The sequence below is a fragment of the Pelodiscus sinensis genome, chromosome 1, assembly GCF_052426305.1.
Source record: "Pelodiscus sinensis isolate ZL-2025 chromosome 1, ASM5242630v1, whole genome shotgun sequence".
In the NCBI taxonomy this organism is placed as follows: Eukaryota; Metazoa; Chordata; order Testudines; family Trionychidae; genus Pelodiscus; species Pelodiscus sinensis.
In genome coordinates, this window is record NC_143052.1 from 282,798,278 (window position 1) to 282,815,944 (window position 17,667).

Below are 17,667 nucleotides of genomic sequence, written 5' to 3' on the forward strand. Positions count from 1 at the left end.
AGATGTCTTGCCACCAAATCCCACTTTTGATAATGTGGTTACCTCTTCCATCTCCAAATTCCCTTTTCCACTACTACACTATCTGTTACTGTTGCTGTATCTGAAGTTTTCGTTTTTTAGTGTGTGTGTGTGTGTGTGTGTGTGTATAAAGGATCTGTAGCAAAATCTGCTTGCTGCAGAAGGGTAGTGGAGGAGATGGAGTTCTTGAAGGCGCTACATAATTCTGAATTAGTTTTGCATTCACCTCAGTGAGATGATGGGGATCATTTAAATGTTAATGATTTCTTTCACTCATTTTTAAAGCAATTAAATGCACTATCAAAATCACAATGTCAGGAAATGTCAAGCTTAAAATTGTAACAATAGTGTTCATCTTTCAGTGTTTCAAAAATGTCTTTTGTACCCCAATAAATTCTTTTGTCACCCACCACTAATTCTTTTGTACCCCGCCAAAATCAATGTTGTCACTTCTGAAGTACATGGGGAATGGCTGTGAAAGCACTCTGCTGCTTTGATCCCCAGTCCTGTTGCGATCTACGTGGGCAAATACACTCGCCTATTGAAACTCTAGGGATGTAATAGCATAGAGGCAGTCTGGTACTTCTGATTTATGTGGCAGAGGGGTGTTGCTGGCACATAATGACATATATTACATTAGTAGATGTGCATGTGAATGAGCCTTTGATCCCATAGCTGTTATAATTAGGTCCTGTGATAATGTCACTAGAGTATGTGTATGGACAAACAGGGTTTGTTGCAGGGATAGGTTTCTGGTTTCTATACGTAGTGGGGTATGAAGTCGGTGGTGAGTGTTGCGAGAATCACAGGTTGGGATGATGCATACCCAAGGGGGGGAGGACAAAACCAGGCAGACAGTTTTAGCAAATAAAGGATATTTATTTATGACAGTGATGAATTTATAGTATTTATTCTAAGATTTTTAATAGACCATGTTAATAATGAATTTACTGTATTTATTATATTTATTCTATGATTTCTGGTTAAACGTGTCAGAGATATAAGGATGGCAATGGCAAGGGGAATAGTCTCTATTCTAACAATATCCAGCTACACTAATTAAATAAGAGTGATAACTACAAACTCTATGTACTACCCAAAACAACTACAACATTAAGCTTATACAACAAAGAAAATCAAATCATACATACCAAATTACACAGCACACGGAACATTACAAAGATATCGGTTCGGTTGCGAAGGCCTTGGTTATGCCCGAGAGTCGGGGGAGGTGGCTGATCGGTTGATCAGGCCGGCAGCGCTTCTAAGTATACGGTGAGGCACACGCACGGTGGTATGTGTGTTGCGAAGACCTCCTAGAGCGAACTGTGCGATGGGTCTTTGTCCCAAAATCTGCACATCGCTTTCCTACACTTGCATATTACCATATATGGCCCAATGGTCACCAAGTGGGGGGTCTGTGTCCCAGGGGTTGGGCCGAAACTGTGCAGGTTTCATGAGACCAGGTAAGCCCTGCAGTTCTCATGCCAAGGTGACTGGTGGGAGAATCTGAGGCTATTTTCCCCTTTTCACACCTTCTCTTTTTCTAAAGGCAATGGTATGCAGGAAGAGTGCGGCCGGTTTCTCCCAAGGAGTACTGCAGCCCACTATAGCAAGAGCGGCCTGGCCAAACTATTTTACTGGGGGAGCAGGGTTTTTTTCTAACAGTGAGTATATGCCACAGGTTGAGGGGATGTTTGTAAGCAAGGATTGGCCTGCTTCCCAAGGTCTGCGAGATCCTTCAGTCTCTACGCAAAAAAAGAAATGGGCACAGATAAGACTTTAAGATTGGCAGCATCTAAAAGTCAGTGGAGGAGCACTTTAACCTCCCTGGGCACACATTTTCAGAATTGCAAGTTGCCATTCTCAGACAGAAAAACTTCAAAACTTCAGACTGCAGAGAGCAACTGCTGAGCTGGAATTCATATGCAAATTTGACATCTTGAACCAACCTCCTAAGTAAACACATGGAGTGAGTCTCTCATTCCATTTCTCATTCAGGTACTGTCACCTTCTCACTGCTGTTGGAGATTAACCACATCCATACTGATTTAAGTGGCACTTGAATATTTTAAATAGAGAGGAGTGGCAAAATATTTTACAATAAATAAATAAATGCCCATCTCTGTATCCCTTCCCCCCCCCCTTTCTGTCTTTCCTTTGTTTTCTTTTCAGTATCTGAGGAAGTGAGTTGTAGCTCATGAAGGCTTATGCTCTAACACACTAATAAATATTAGTCTTTAAAGTGCCACCTTGTTTTTTTTTTTAAATGAAGATGTGGTGTCTTTTCTATCACCTTAGGTCTCTAAATCAAGACTGGGCATCTTTCTAAATGATACGAAGTAGCTCCGAAACTAATTGTGAGTTTCTTCCCTAGTGTACCAGGTAAGGCCTGTATTATGCAGATATCAGTCTAGTCACTCTGGTTCGTTCTGTCCTTAAGATGTATGAATCTACTTCACACCTGTCTTAGCTGCTCATGCAGGATGGTGGTTAGTGGCTTTTGGCCCAGGACCACCATGGACTTAGGTATCTCATTACTGAGCATTACAATCCCTAGTTTTTATGAACTCTAGCCACCCAGTGGAATCCACAAAAGCAAATATACTGAATTAGGCACCTATACTCCCTATACAATATCTGGGGAAACAAGGGCACCTAAGAATGCAATCCACAAAAGTGAATAGATAGATGAGTAATCTACCACATCCTGGCTGAGTTCCCTAACCATTGGGATGAATATTATGAGGCAGTCCTTCTTCCTCCCCCGTCCCTTTTCCCCTGCTGTTTTGTGTGTAGTTCAGCAAGTTAGGACCACACTTAGTGGTCATTGATCCACTTATCTTTATGTGACTTGAGGATCATGCTGGGACTTCAGTGAGAGATAGACATCCAGAGGTGCATGCCTAGGGGACTTTTACAACAGAAATGTAGGTGCCTGAAAGACTAAATGGCACAAATAGGGAGGAGTTTAGATTGCAATAGTACATAAATCTGCAACATATATGCCTCTAACCTTTTGTGCATCTAGACCTTTGGGCTCAATTCTATTTTGGTTAAACACCACCAGTCACTTAAATTCAATGGAGTTTCTTGGTTATAATTACAGCGAGTCCTCGAGTTGCAAACGGTTGACTTACGATCGTTCGCAGTTACGACCAAAAATGTCATAAATGGCGGACCCCGAGTTACAAAAACGATCTGCGCTTATGAACAATGCAGTTGCGTGTAACTCAATGGGGTCCAACTTATGAACAAACCGAGTTACGACCAATTGCTTGGTCCATATCCGGTAAGTCAGAGACAGGCTGTAATGGCAGAATTTGACTTCTTGCTACACTTCACTTTTTAGCATGGGATACATGACATATAAATATAGATCTTTCCCAGTTCTAAATTGTGTTGTTCTTTGGCCCAGTCTTTTCTCTTCTTCTCACCTTGGGCGGTCATTAGTGAATCAAGGGTATATATGCTACAAGATGAGACAGGTTATATTTTACAGCTCTGTGTGACTGCATATGGTTCAAGGCTATGAAAAATCAGTCCTTTAGTATTAATTTATGAACATGTTTGCTTTTCTTATTGAATAAGATGTGGAAGGCTGCTATATCTAAAGGGAGCTAAAAAAAAGATTTAGGCAGCATTCCCACTTTTATGGTTTAAAAGATGTTCATGTCTTTTATAAAAACAGTGTTTCAAGATTTTATAGTTTGATGATAGAAATTACTCTAGGCTGAAATGTAACTTGACATGAAAGATTTCAGCCTAGAGTAAATTGATAGGAGCAATTTTGAAAACAACAACAACAACAACAACAACAACAACACACTTGCACATTTCTAAGTTACGTGTGAGTAGGCAAAAACAATAATGTATCATTTGGGGAAGGAAAGGAAGCCATGAGACCTATCTATATCATGTCAAGAGTACATTTCTTTCTTCAACTGAAACTTTGCAGTTTAAATTGTGAATGGCCATTGCCTTTGGATATCTGTGGGATGAAAGTAATAACAATGAAATGTACTGATGTACAGATATACTTTCCATATAAATGTGGCTAATTTTATTCCACTAAAATTTTACAGGGACTTTTAGTATGCAGACAAATAGTGACCATATGTGGCAACTGGGTTGATAAATATAAACTCTAATAGCTTCATTCTGCCAAAAACAAATTAGAAGTGCTCGTCTCTGATCAAGTCTGAATTCATTCAGTGTTTTGGCAGGCTGGAATTGTTAAATACTGCTTATTCCATATGTTCATTTGATAAATATCTCAGGAAGGTACCTAACAGAAATCTCAGGTGTAATTCTTTTCATCCATAAAATAAATATGTAACCTAAGTAGAACTTAAAGCATAATTTTTTATCCTTTGTGTGTGGGCACCTCGTAAGTAAATTTCATTGTAGGTCTTGATTTTGGAATTGGATTTCTCTTTTGGACAGAAGTCTGCAATCAACTTATTTTACTGTTAAGACTTAATTGAATTTAAATTAGGAGAGACAGTTTTGTTGGTTTGTTTTCATTCCCTCGATTTGTTTAAAATAAAAATGTGGAAACCTAACAAAGAGCTCCACGATGCTGCCACTGATTTCAATGGGAGCAGAAGGAAGGTCCAGAATCTGCATACATGTTAAATGATCTGTAAATTAAGGCCCGGTTCTCACAACGAAATCTATGTGAGGAATTTTCCCTGGCACCTTGAAAAAACATATTGATTTCTGTGGAAGCACATGACAGGCCTGCCCTGACTTTGAAGAACAGTCCCAAATGTAATCACTTAAAACTAAACAACATTGTCAGAGAAGAAACAACTCTTTTCCTATTTTAGCAATTCAGGTAATATTCTACAATTTTTAATGAATTATCATTAACAATTATCATTTAAATTTCTATTTCCAAAAATAAGTCATTGGTGAAGAAATTATGGTAGTATATTTTTTTCCAGTGCTTTTATTATTATTTTACACCATTACAATCTCTCAGCTTCCTCTAAAGGTAATTTTTTTAGCTGCTGGTAATGACCAGTTTTCAGAAGCCATCATTTAATTGCATCCTTCTTGTTCATTGCTTTGCATCCACCTGGTTGTGCATGCTGCTCTGAAATGAGCCCTCTTGCTCAATGTATAATCAAAGTAGGATGATTAACAAGGGCTTCCAGTAGTTTACTGAGCTTGTATTGGGTACTTCTAAGAAAGAACAGGCTATATTCAGAAAACAATTGATGTGGTGTCCTGTTGTGCCTCATCACTAGTGAATTTATTTCTCTCTTAACTGTGCATATCATCATGTCTGTTAATTTGGGCCACCACATAAACATTCCTTTATATGCAGAGATATGTGTCAGCTTTCATCTGAACTTCATATTTTTCAGTAAAAAACAGCAGGTTTTGTGAGTTCTGATTCAGCAACCACTTTCAGTAGGGTTTAAATACACGTTTCTGTGCTTTGCTGAATTGGAGTCTTTGTTGAAATCACATTGTCTTTGAATAAACTGCTGAGAGCCACAGAAATGCTTTTGTTTCAGGGATAATCAGAGTATGGTCTGATCTACATTAGGAAATTTGGTCTGCAAAACTAATGTCACTTAAGTGTGTGAAAGAGCCACACACTTGAGTGACACACTAAAATTGACTTAAACTCCAATGTAGATGCCTCTCAATGAGCTAGCTACCAGCTCTTGGAGTGGATTACTTTTGTCAAATACCTCCCTTTGGTGGTATTTGACATAAGTAACCCTTATACTGAAGCACTCAAACAGCACAAATGCAGTGGCACTGCTATGCTGCTATAGTGGTTTATGCATGGACAAGCTCTGTCAGCTCATTGCTTATTTTAAGGTCCCACATTCACACCAAATAAACACAAAGATTTATTGGTAGCAGGAGAATTAAAAATCACCAATCAAAATGTGTAAGAACAGCATCTCACAATGTAAGTGCCTTGAACAAAAGCACCACTCTGGACAAAAAAAAAATTCAACTCTTAAAAAAAATTACAGCTGGTATGACATTTTTAAAGGCTGGTCCCCTATTTCTAAGGGCATACTATCTATTATGTTTCATTCATTGCTAAGTGTATTAGAGCCTCATTTTTTGTTTTAAATCAAACTAAAGCTGCCTGAAAGTTGGTGAGCAGAGGGTTGTTTACAGTAGAAAGTTGCTCTGCTTGAGCTCTACTAGTATAGTTCAAAGGATACAATCCCCCTATTATGCACACAGTCATCTCAGTATGAAGGTGTTTTATATCAGTTTAGTGAGGCGAGTAAGCTTTATTGGTATAAAGCACTTTTATGAATATATAGCTCTTCAAGTTATGCTAGGAAAACTATTTAGGTATAAATAAAGACATGCATAGCTCCCTAGCCTAGTTCTGTAAGTACAAAGAACTACATGGAGACCAGGCTGTTAAACATTAGGAAACACTACTCTTAAGGTTACTTCTAAAACCTTAGCACAGTGCCATTGTGCACGTGTGTTATGATACGGACTCAAAAGTATGGCCTTGTGGTCAATTCCCTTGCCCACACTGTATTAATTTCCCCCAAAGTACCAAGGGAAATGGTAGTTTCTCCTTCTCTTGATGTCTCCCAAGGCCAGATACCTTTCTGATGTGTACTTTGGTCCCCAACTCCATACTGCACCCTACAGAATGACTGTGATCTGCAAGCGGGTCATAGTAGATGATCTAATAGTCTCTTCTATGCAAAACTGAATGTGGCACATTGAACAGTCTCTGATATTTTCATGTGTAATCTACTTAATCCCCAGCACTAGCACTAAGTGAGTGGGGGGAGTAACAAGGGGCACAAGTCAAACATACGCAGGATTGGCCCACAGGCAGGACCTTGGTCCTGCAGGTCATAGGTGGGTCTGGCAGAGAAATCACAAGAGACTTTTGCAGCTCCTCAGTTTATTATCAAAGATGTTTGGGAAGCGGTGACCTCACAGAGTGTCCATGGCAATGGGCATGTAAGAGAATCTTCAAGGTACAGTGGTGGATCTTGCATACACTTGAATCATTTGTATGTAATTCTTAGAGACAGGTGACTCTAGTTTTCACATTGAATATAGCATTCCATTTGAACTTGATAGACATAACTTTGGGAACCTGGGGCATGTATTGTCATGTCAACTAATAGCAATGGATACTACAGGCCAAACTAAGTCTTCAGATGTGCAAAAACCAAAGAAAGAACTGAGTTCTAAAGCTGTAGGATAGTTCAGGCTATGACTCCCATCCCTGTTCTAGCCATCATAAATGATATAACATTACACATTCACTGACATCCACCCTTGATGCTATCAGAAATGCTGACTCTTGTAACAAAATCATTACCAAAAAATTGGTGGCATGAAAGCATTTCATTGTAGTGCAGGGGCAATCACAATATACGCTAAATAAAAATACAGGAAAGCTAATGCATTTTGACCATGGAAAACTAGGATAGTTCTCTTTGGAAATATTTAAAATCGAGCTCTACATCTCATTTTTGTGATGTGGCCTTTCCGTACCAATCTACAAAATCCGTTCATTTGGAGGGAGCTCAAAATCTTGAGTTTAGTTCATCCTGTCAATTATCAATGGTGGAAAATTTCAGTGCATTCATCTCAAAGGCATCAGTCTTTCTGAATATTAGGATACTTCAAAGGTTAAAAATCCAGAAATAACACTAATCCATACTATTGTTTGGTTTTGTTTTGGCTCCAGGGTCATTATATTCACATTAAGACAATGTTATTACAACGCCAGCATAAACAATCAATTAAGGAGATAAAATGTTTACTTCTATAGTGATGAGCTTTGCAAAAATCATCTGTAAATAAACATATTAAATTGGCAAAAACAGATTATCTTTTATATTTTATAAAATAAGAACTACAAAAGAAGAGGAAACAGTTATTCAAAAACCCCAAAAGATTTGAAATAAAGCATAAATATATCTGCTGCATGTACTGTTATTATAATATAATCATTGTTCTTGCCTTGACAAATTAAGATAATTAGCATTATTACAAAATAAACATAAAGGCTACATCATGATTTTGTGCAAATGCGCAAATACTGGCATGATTTTGCGCAAATGCTTTTAATGGAAAAGTTTTTCCATTAAAAGCATTTGCGCAAAAGAGCGTCTAGATTGGCATGGATGCTTTTGCGCAAAAAGTGCTTTTGCGCAAAAGCATCCATGGCCAGTCTAGACGCGATTTTGCTCAAGAAAGCCCAGATCGCCATTTTCGACATTGGGGATTTTTTGCACAAAACAGTTATTCCCTGTCTACACTGGCCCTCTTGCTCAAAAACATTTGCACAAATTCAAGCGGCCAGTGTAAACAGCTGGCAAGTTTTTGTTGAAAAGCAGCTGCTTTTGCGCAAAATCTTGCCAGTCTAGACACACCCAAAGTGAATAAGTCTAATAATCCGTGTGTGTCAACACCTATTTAAAGTGCATTATATAGTGCTTATCATCAAGTAACTCTTTATATAATAAACATGCTACAATAAATTGTGATCTGCATGCATCCAAGGGTTGAAAGTCCCAAGAACTGTGTTGGGAAAATGAGAGGAATATCTACCTTTCTACCACTGTAGCAACATTCTCCACCCCAACATTCTCTTCCTGTAGTATCCCCTTTGCTTTGACCCTGATCCTGAATTTCTGCTCTGGTAGGACAGTTTCAGAATGGAGAAACCTTCTGGAATAGTGGTTTAAACTGTGGGGTGCATCTCCCCGGGAAGATATGGAGAAATATTTAGGGAGATAAGGGGAAACACCAGGTGCCTCAACCCAGCATCATGGGAGTCGTGTTTTAGCCCCACCCAAAGAGCTCAGGGAGGGAACACTATTTCCACCCCTACCTCACCTCTTTTTGTCTCGGTTGGAAGAATGAAACCACAAATTGTAAGTCAGAGGCTCCAAAAGTTTGAAAGCTGTTGCTCTAAAAGGATTATTCTAGAGTTATTAATATCTAGAATTATTACTATCTCTGCCCCCACTATTCCCATTCTGGCTCCACCTCTTCTACTGTAGTTTTCTTTGTTATGCAAACCTACCAACCTTGATTTGTGCAGAACAGAAGGTCACATATGCAAGGGTATGTAATAGCTACTTCTGTCTGACAAAATCAGAGAATCCCAGCAATTTAAGAAACACTGTCCTTTTCATGTGTGTTCATTTTTTTTTAAATTGTATCCTTTGGTATATATGGTTGTGACTATTTTCTTCCATTATTTGATCTGAGGAAGTGGGTCTGGCCCACGAAAGCTCATCATCTAATAAACCATCTTGTTAGTCTTTAAAGTGCTACATAGTCCTGTATTTTGTTTAAGAAACACTAAGACATCTTTCCCAGAAATATATTGTTCTAAAATTTTATTCAGATACAAATAGCTGTGGTCATCTATCAGCATAAACCCAGAAGGGCCATTAATGCTGGCTCCTTACCATACCAGACCCTGCAGTAGAAAAGGCAATATGCCATGGAAACTCATAACACAATAAACCTATTAGCTCTGCATCCAAAAGTGATGCAGCCAAACAGCTCTTCCCACAGTGTAACAAACAATGCCTGATTCCCAGTCATTTTAAAAATCCTGCCCATAGGTGTATTACATCATTTTACACTCATTCACATTTGGGAGGGTGCCCTGATAGCTAAGGTTTAGAGACACAGGTCCAAATTTCTGTCCTCACACTCCATGAATCTCAATGATTTGTTTTATTGTTTTGTTTTCACAGAAAACTTAGATTCTCGAGTTTATTTCTATGAGACGGTAAATATAATGACAGATTCTATGACAGTAGAATTCACAGAGCCCTGACTATATTGAGTGCCAAGGTGAGTCATTTTAAGTTCTTCCATGTCCACTTCCTATATTCTTTATAGAAGGACCCACTTCTATTTTAAGACGCCTGAGAGACTAAAAAATGCTCAGTCTATGTCTAAAATGCAGAGCTTTTCCAGGATACCAGAGATATCCCGGAAAAGCTCTGCCGCATCCAAGGAATGCGTCCACTTTTTCGGAACAGTTTCTAAAAAAACAGATGCGTTCTTTTGGCATCCCTGTATTCCTTACTGTATGAGAAATAAAGGATGTTCTGAAAGAGGAGGTTTTTCCAAAATTTGGCTCTGTGTAGATGGGCAAAATTTCGGAAAAGCCTCTTCCGAAAAATAAAGGAGAAAAAGATACGCAAATTGCAATTCACAATCTGTTTATCTTTTTCCAACTTTTCTTTGTAGGGTAGACATCGGATGCATCTAGACTGCAGCTTTTTCCAGAAAAATGTCTGTTTTTCTGAAAAATATTCACTTACGATATCCACACTGCTGTTGCGTTCTTTTGAGGTTTTTCTGGCATTGGTGAACCTCATTCTATGAGGAAGAACACCTTTTCTGAAAGAGCTCTTTCAGAAAAAGGCATGTGTGGACAGGGAAGAAGGAGTTTTTTTCAAAAGAAGAGGTTTCCAGGAAAAAGCACAGGTGCCCTGGCGGCCACTGTGTCCATAGTAATCACAGCTTAAATGTGAGACAGTGTCCATTCAGTGTGGATGCTATCTTTTGAAATGAGCTTGGGCAGTGTGGACACTCTCTTTTGAAATAAGTTTTTTTTTGAAGATCTCTTCCAGAAAAGCTTCTTTGGAAAGAAGCCTGCAGTCTAGACGTACCTTCAGTGTCATCTCTATTATTGACTTAACATGATATCCGATTCTGACCAGGAAAAAGGGGGTAGCACCAGACAATCTCATGAAGGAACTCAGCCACTGAGGAGCAAGAATTCTACCTGATGAAATTGGATATCCTCTACTCAAGAGCCCAAGGAAATATAAAGGTCAGTAAGCAGGCAAAGATTTGTTTCTGTTTGCCTGGTGCTTGCAAACTCAAGTTGTGCACAATGCTGCTTAAAAAAAACAACAACAAACCAAACAAAAAACAAAACAAAAACAAAAAACGAAAACAAATCCAGACAACTGAACAACTACAGCAACTGGAACCTACTAAAAAGCGTCAATACATTTTTTTATATAAAAATGTTGCTCTGTGCAACTCTGAAGGGAGGGAGAAAAGATAATGTTAAGCCGTTTTTGCATTTCCATTATTCCAGTCTATTTAGGCCCATGATATAAATTAGAGCACCATAAAGGCTGCCCTACTTTATGCCAGTGATAATGGTCCCTTAGGGGAGTTCCATCAGCTGGGAACTGGTAGAACATTCAATCCAGCCTCACATACCCTTCCAGCCCCTGGAAAACCCTATGAAAGCAGTGAGCTAAAATTAGGATTTTTAGACCCAGCTATGCTGACTTTTCACCATATGAGAATTCTCTTAAGCAAGAGGAATTCCCAGGTGAGCAGCTTTACAGCCCATTTGCACCACTCCCACAGCACAAAGGGACAGAAGTTTAGGCAGGAATCTGGCTTACATTCTTTACCTTCTTAAAAGGAGTCTTGTTTGTTTAAACTTTATGTTCTAATTATTTCCAGGTAGGGTGTTCTTTGCCTGAAGTCAGAGATGTGATGTTCCCTTTCTCACAATCAGAGACAAATTAAAACATTTACCAGAATGTCAGAGTGAGATCAAGCAAAAATAACTTCATCTGGCTTCTGAGCCAAAGGGGAAAAGCCTTGTTACTTACAAGCTTTGCCTTCTGTTAAGACTTTCACAGCAAACAAGTGCAGGTTGAGCCTCCCAAATCCAGGACTCTGGTCCTGCAACATCTGTGGTCAGGCGAGGCCATGGATGTAGCTGGACCAAAGAGCCCCAGGAGCAGGAGCCAGTCTGGAGAATTTAGGGTCTGTGGAATCCTGGCTCGGCCAGCAGCAGGCAGGGGAACTCTGGTGTCATCAGGGCCACATGGCAGTAGGGAGCCTCTTCCCCGCCTGGGGAACCTCCAGTGACAGTGGGGTCATGAAGGCAGAGAGCCCCTAGAAGCAGGGCCAGTGACAGACGGAGAACTCCAGAGACCTCCCTGTAGTGGGGCTGAGATGGCCGGGCAGTCCTGACCAGGAAAACCCTGGCAGCAATGGGGCCAGGCAGTGGCCTGCAAGCTCCAGCTGGGGGACCCCAGCAGAAGGGTCAGGTGGCAGCCAGGGAGTCCCAGCTCCTGCAGGGGAGTTTCTGGTGGCAGCGGAGCTGGTCTATCAGCCCTGGCAGGGGAACCCTGGGAAACCCCAGGAAACCCCCAGTGGTGGCAGGCCTGGGCCACCCCAAAGAACCCGCAGAGGCAGAGGGGGTGGTGGTGCCCAGCTAGCCTTGGCTGGGGAACCTCTGGAGCAGTGGGTGGGCAGCTAGGTGGGGAGCCTCAGCCCAGCCAGCTTTAGCGGGGCTATGGCAGGGAGGGGAGCACCAGCCTTAGGAGCCCCATAGAGACAAGTTGGCAGAGGGGCAGCCAGAAGGGGAGCACTGACCTCCCCTGGTCCAGCAAACTCCCAGGTCCGGGATGACCCAGATGACCCATGGAGGTCCAATCTGTACTAATAATCTGAACTGTCTCTTCCTCCCAATGATGAGTAGGTAGTAAAAATAGTAATAGTACCCAGCCCTGAAAACGTTCCAAGTTTGAAGTTGGTGAAAATGCAGAACAACTATTTTAAGTTCTCTTAAATATGCATACAGTGTGTAAAAGTCTGATCTCGATGGTATATATATATATATATATATAGAGAGAGAGAGAGAGAGAGAGAGAGAGAGAGAGAGAGAATCAACAGAATCTATCTATCTATCTATCTATCTATCTATCTATCTATCTATCTATCTATCTATCTTTAATTAGCTCAGATTTAATTTAAGAAATACATTTTTTCCTTATTAAATATAGTCATTCAGATGTATCAGGAACTTGCTGACAGATGACCACTGTGATATGTAAGTCCTTCTGAATAGACATCATTGAAAACTTCCATCTTACACAATAGTGACCTAATTTTAGTATGATTGAGGGAACTATAAAATTGATTCAAGCTATGCCTTCATCACATTTACAAAGCAAGTAAAAATTCAAGGATAGGATCTAAAATTAGGAAACTGGTAGCAGAACCAAGAACCAAAAAGTTTAAGAATATGGAAAGTCTGACACCCTTCCTCCAAAAAGAGCTATTGAAATGAGCATTAGTGATCTCAAAAAAAAAAAAAAAAAAAAAAAAAGTAAACAAAGCCAGCATTGAGAGGTAAAGGAAACATATGCTAATAGAGATGATGAAATTTAAAATGGCCATTTAAAGTGGCCTTTTCTCTAGATTACTTACATTCATTCTAAAACATCTATATCTTGTATAGCATCAGTGTTGTAATGATATAAGAAACATTCATTTCTATTGAATTCACTCAGAACATGTCTATACTATGGAGAAGATCGACCCTCTGTTGGTTGATCTAGCATTTGATTTAGCGGGTCTGGTGTAGACCCCCAAACTGAATGCTGAAGGCAGCCCATGCCAATGTCCTATATTCTTCATTCTGTGAGGAGTGAGGGAAGCTGACAGGAATGTGTGCTCCTGTCAGTCTCCTGAAGTGTAGGTACTGTGGCGGCTCGACTTAAGGTAAACTGAATCCAGCTATGAATTTTGCATAGCTGGATGGTCTAGCTTAAGCTGACCTGCCTGGTCTAGTGTAGACCGAGGCTCAGCCCATGAAAGCTCATGATGCTATCTACATGTTTTGTTAATCTTTAAAGTGCTACCAGATTATTTGTTGTTTTTTTAAGTTTACCCCGGACCAACTAACTCGGCTATCCTCTGAAGCTTCATTATATAATGTTTCCCTCATAAATAAGCCCCAGAATCCTTTGTGCTATCTGTGGAGGTGCTCCATTGCAGCTGGCACAAAAGCTTTAAGAGCACCTATTGTGCAAACATAAACTAGAACTGGAATATAATATTGGAGGAGTAGGCCTGCTTGGCAGAACATACATAGCTAGATTAGAGCAGGTAGAAGTCTGTCTGTCTTGTGCATGATCATGGCTGTCTTCTGGTACTCCATTACACAACCAGAACTAGAGGTTACTCCAATACATCTCTTATTAAATTTCAGGACGGGCAACTAAAAAAAAAATCCGCTAATTTTAGTGATGATAGCATTCTGACAGATGGGCACTTAGAACTATATCTGGAGCATAAAACTACAATCTGTTTTTGTTTTGCTTTTTAAAGTGAACTTATTGCTTGCAGAAGGTGACAAATCCTCTATGGATCCACATAATAAGTATGAGTATACTTATTAGCATGAGTATAAGCCCTAATCTATACTATAGGGTTATGTTGACGAAACTACCTTGTGTTGACCTAGCTGTGGAAGTTTCTTCACTTAAAATTGGCTCCTGCCAACATAATCAGTTTGGTTCTCTATAACTGATTTAGTAACATCACCTCCCTGAGTAGCACAGTCATAGTCCATATAATTAAGAACATAAGAACAGCCATACTGAGTCATACCGAAGGTCCATCTAGCCCAGTATCTGTCTTCTGACAATTGTGAATGCCCCGGGGACAGTAAACAGATAATCATCAAATGATCCATCCCCCATCTCCCATTCCCAGCTTCTGGTAAAGAAAAGGCTAGGGATATCATTCCTATCCATCCTGGCTAATAGCCACTGATGGACCTATCCTCTATGAATGTATCTAGCTCTTTTTTTTTAACCCTATTCAAGTCCTGGCCTTCATAACACACTCTAGCAAGGGGTTCCACAGTACTTTGCCTGAAGAAATACTTTCTTTTGTTTGTTTTGAAACTGCTATTTATTAATTTCATTTGATGACCCCGAGGTCTTGTGTTATGGGAGCAAGTAAATAATATTCTCTTTCTTATTCTCTGTCCCTTTATTAATTATTTTGAAGATTCTATTTGCTTTTTTGACTGCCACTGCACGTCAGCTACGTCTACACTGGCATGATTTTCCGGAAATACTTTTAACGAAAAAGTTTTCCGTTAAAAGCATTTTCGGAAAAGAGCGTCTAGATTGGCAGGACGCTTTTCCACAAAAGCACTTTTTGCAGGAAAGCGTCCGTGGCCAATCTAGACGTCCTTTTCCGCAAAAAAGCCCCAATCGCCATTTTTGCGATCAGGGCTCTTTTGCGGAAAAGAAATCTCTGCTGTCTACACTGGCCCTTTTGCGCAAAAGTGTTTCAGAAAAAGACTTTTGCCTGAACAGGAGCAGCAAAGTATTTCCGCAAAAAGCACTGATTTCTTACAGTAGGAAGTCAGTGCTTTTGCAGAAATTCAAGCGCCCAGTGTAGACAGCTGGCAAGTTTTTCCAGGAAAGCGGCTGATTTTCCGGAAAAACTGGCCAGTCTAGATATAGCCATTGAGTATATGTTTTCAGAGAACTATCCACAATGATTCTAAGATCTCTATTCTGAGTGGTACAGCTAAATTAATCCCCATCATTTTATATATATAATTGGAATTATGTTTTCCAATATGCATTACTTTCCATTTATCAACAATAAAATTCATCTGCCATTTTGTTGCCCAATCACCTAGTTTTTTGAGGTCCTTTTGAAACTCTTCACAGTCTGCTTTGGGCCTAACTATTTTGAGCAGTTTGATATCATCTACAGATTTTTCCACCTCACTATTTACCCCTTTCTCCAGATCGTTTATAAATATGTTGGGTAGGATTGGTCCCAGTATGAATCCCTGCGGAATACCATTAGTTACTTCTCTCCATTCTGAAAACTCACCATTTATTCCTACCTTTTGTTTCTTGTAATTTAACCAGTTATCAGTCCATGAAAGGACCTTCCCTCTTATCCCATGACAGCTTATTTTGCTTAAAAGCCTTTGGTGAGGGACCTTATCAAAGGCTTTCCGGAAATCTAAGTACCCTATATCCACTCAATCCCTTTTCTCCAATAGACAGTAATAGTGTCAGTGTAGATAATGTGGTGGTTATGTTGACTATTACTGGCCCTCAGGAGCTGTCCCCCAATGCCCCATACTGACAATAGAATTGCTACAAACTGTCCCGTATGCACCACTGACACAAGGAACCCAGCGTGCACATGCACAAACAATTTAATACTTTGTAGTAACTGTATGCCAACATAGTTAGTTCAACGTACTTTTGTTATGTAGCCATGGTCAAAGCAATCCAAATTCATCCATACTGCCCCACTTGTCAAACCTTTGCCCTCCCCTGAATGACTGTCTTATGGAATTGGAAAGAAGTTCAATTTCCATGCTCAGGTATTCCTTGGCTTCTTTTCTCATACTCTAAATAATGGTCCTATGTAATTACAGTTGTTTGGATTTTGACATGTGGATACTTGTACACATTCTGGACCCTGCTCTGGTCTGTGCCAGAAAGCAGCCCCATATCGCTAAGTTGGCACCTTGAGATTTCCCCTGCCTCTGTACTCCTATGCCATCTCTTCCTGAAACCAGCATAGGGTGTAGTCTCAGGACACAGCAAGAAGAATAACATTTGTCTGGGATATCCTTATACTTCAGTGTGTGTGTGTGTGTGTGTGTGTGTGTGTGTTAAAGGATCTTCAGGCTACAACCTCGAACTGAGGTATGCTCTGCTCCTTAACTCTCTGGCCTGAGTTCCTTCTTACAATGTTTTGCTAGTAGCAAACACCAAACCCCTATGGGCACAGTTATCACATAATAAATCAACGTGTGGCATGCCACACCAATGAAATTGAATAAATGCTCCCTGAGCCATTCCCAAATCACACAGAGACCAACATATCTCCCAATGTCCAGCCTTGCACCACTAGGATATGCCATCTTGCCCTTATTAGAAGCCTGATGAGTGTAAGTTTATTACTCAGTCTTCCCTCCCTCAATTTGGAGAGAATACACACTAGTCTTTGTGAACTGAGATGAGATTTACCAAGCACTTTGACCAAAACACAGTTTAGGTAAAATATAAAATAGATTTTTTTAACTACAGAAAGATAGATTTTAAGTGATTAAAAGTAGTAGGCACATCTGGCTGCCAAAGAAAATAAAAATCTCACAGTCTAAATCTTAAACCCTATTAGATTAGGTAGTATTTGGATCAAGCAGTTTTTTCCTATCCCATTCGATGTTTCAGGTAGATTAGAGACTAACATGGCTACCCCACTAAGACTTTGTAAATCACTTGTTTTCAATTCCTCTGCTGGGAGTGCATCACCTTCTTAGTTTAACTAGAGATGCCAATGGCCACAAACTTACAACATATTTCAGTAACAACCACACAGCAAAATCTCATACCTTCATAAAAATTAAGAAGATCTATATTTTGATATTGTTTCAGCAGATCATGACCTTTCATTTGAGTTCTTACATTTATGGGTAGCAGGTTGCTATTTTATGGCTCTGTGTGTGTAGTTAGCTAATCAGCCATTAACATTTAGAAAGAGGAACTATTGAGGATATCTCATAAATGGAACAAGGAAGAAAATAAGATATGGAATTAACAGAATGTATAGGTGCCTCCATCACTCTCATTAATTTGCTTCTATGCTGCATTCACACACACTTCCCCATATATTTGTTTTGCCTTTCAAGAATGTAAGTTTTTGAGGGTTAAAGGGCTAAAGTGGGAATAAACTACGCAACTACGCAATTTCAGCTGAGTCAAATGCATAGCTGAAGTCGAAATAGTTTATTTCGGCTTTTGGCGCTGTCTACACAGCAGGAAGTTGAAGGAAGAACAC

General features: G+C 39.8%; 1 long non-coding RNA gene across 1 annotated transcript in view; it reads left to right on the top strand.

Moving 5' to 3' along the window:
• Window positions 1-9,752: 9,752 nt before the first annotated feature.
• LOC112544201 (uncharacterized) overlaps window positions 9,753-17,667 on the top strand; it is a 38,138-nt gene continuing 30,223 nt past the window's right edge. The window contains exons 1-2 of the long non-coding RNA XR_012901533.2: window positions 9,753-9,858; window positions 10,737-10,849. This is a non-coding gene — a long non-coding RNA (uncharacterized LOC112544201). The remainder of the gene's footprint in view (window positions 9,859-10,736; window positions 10,850-17,667) is intronic.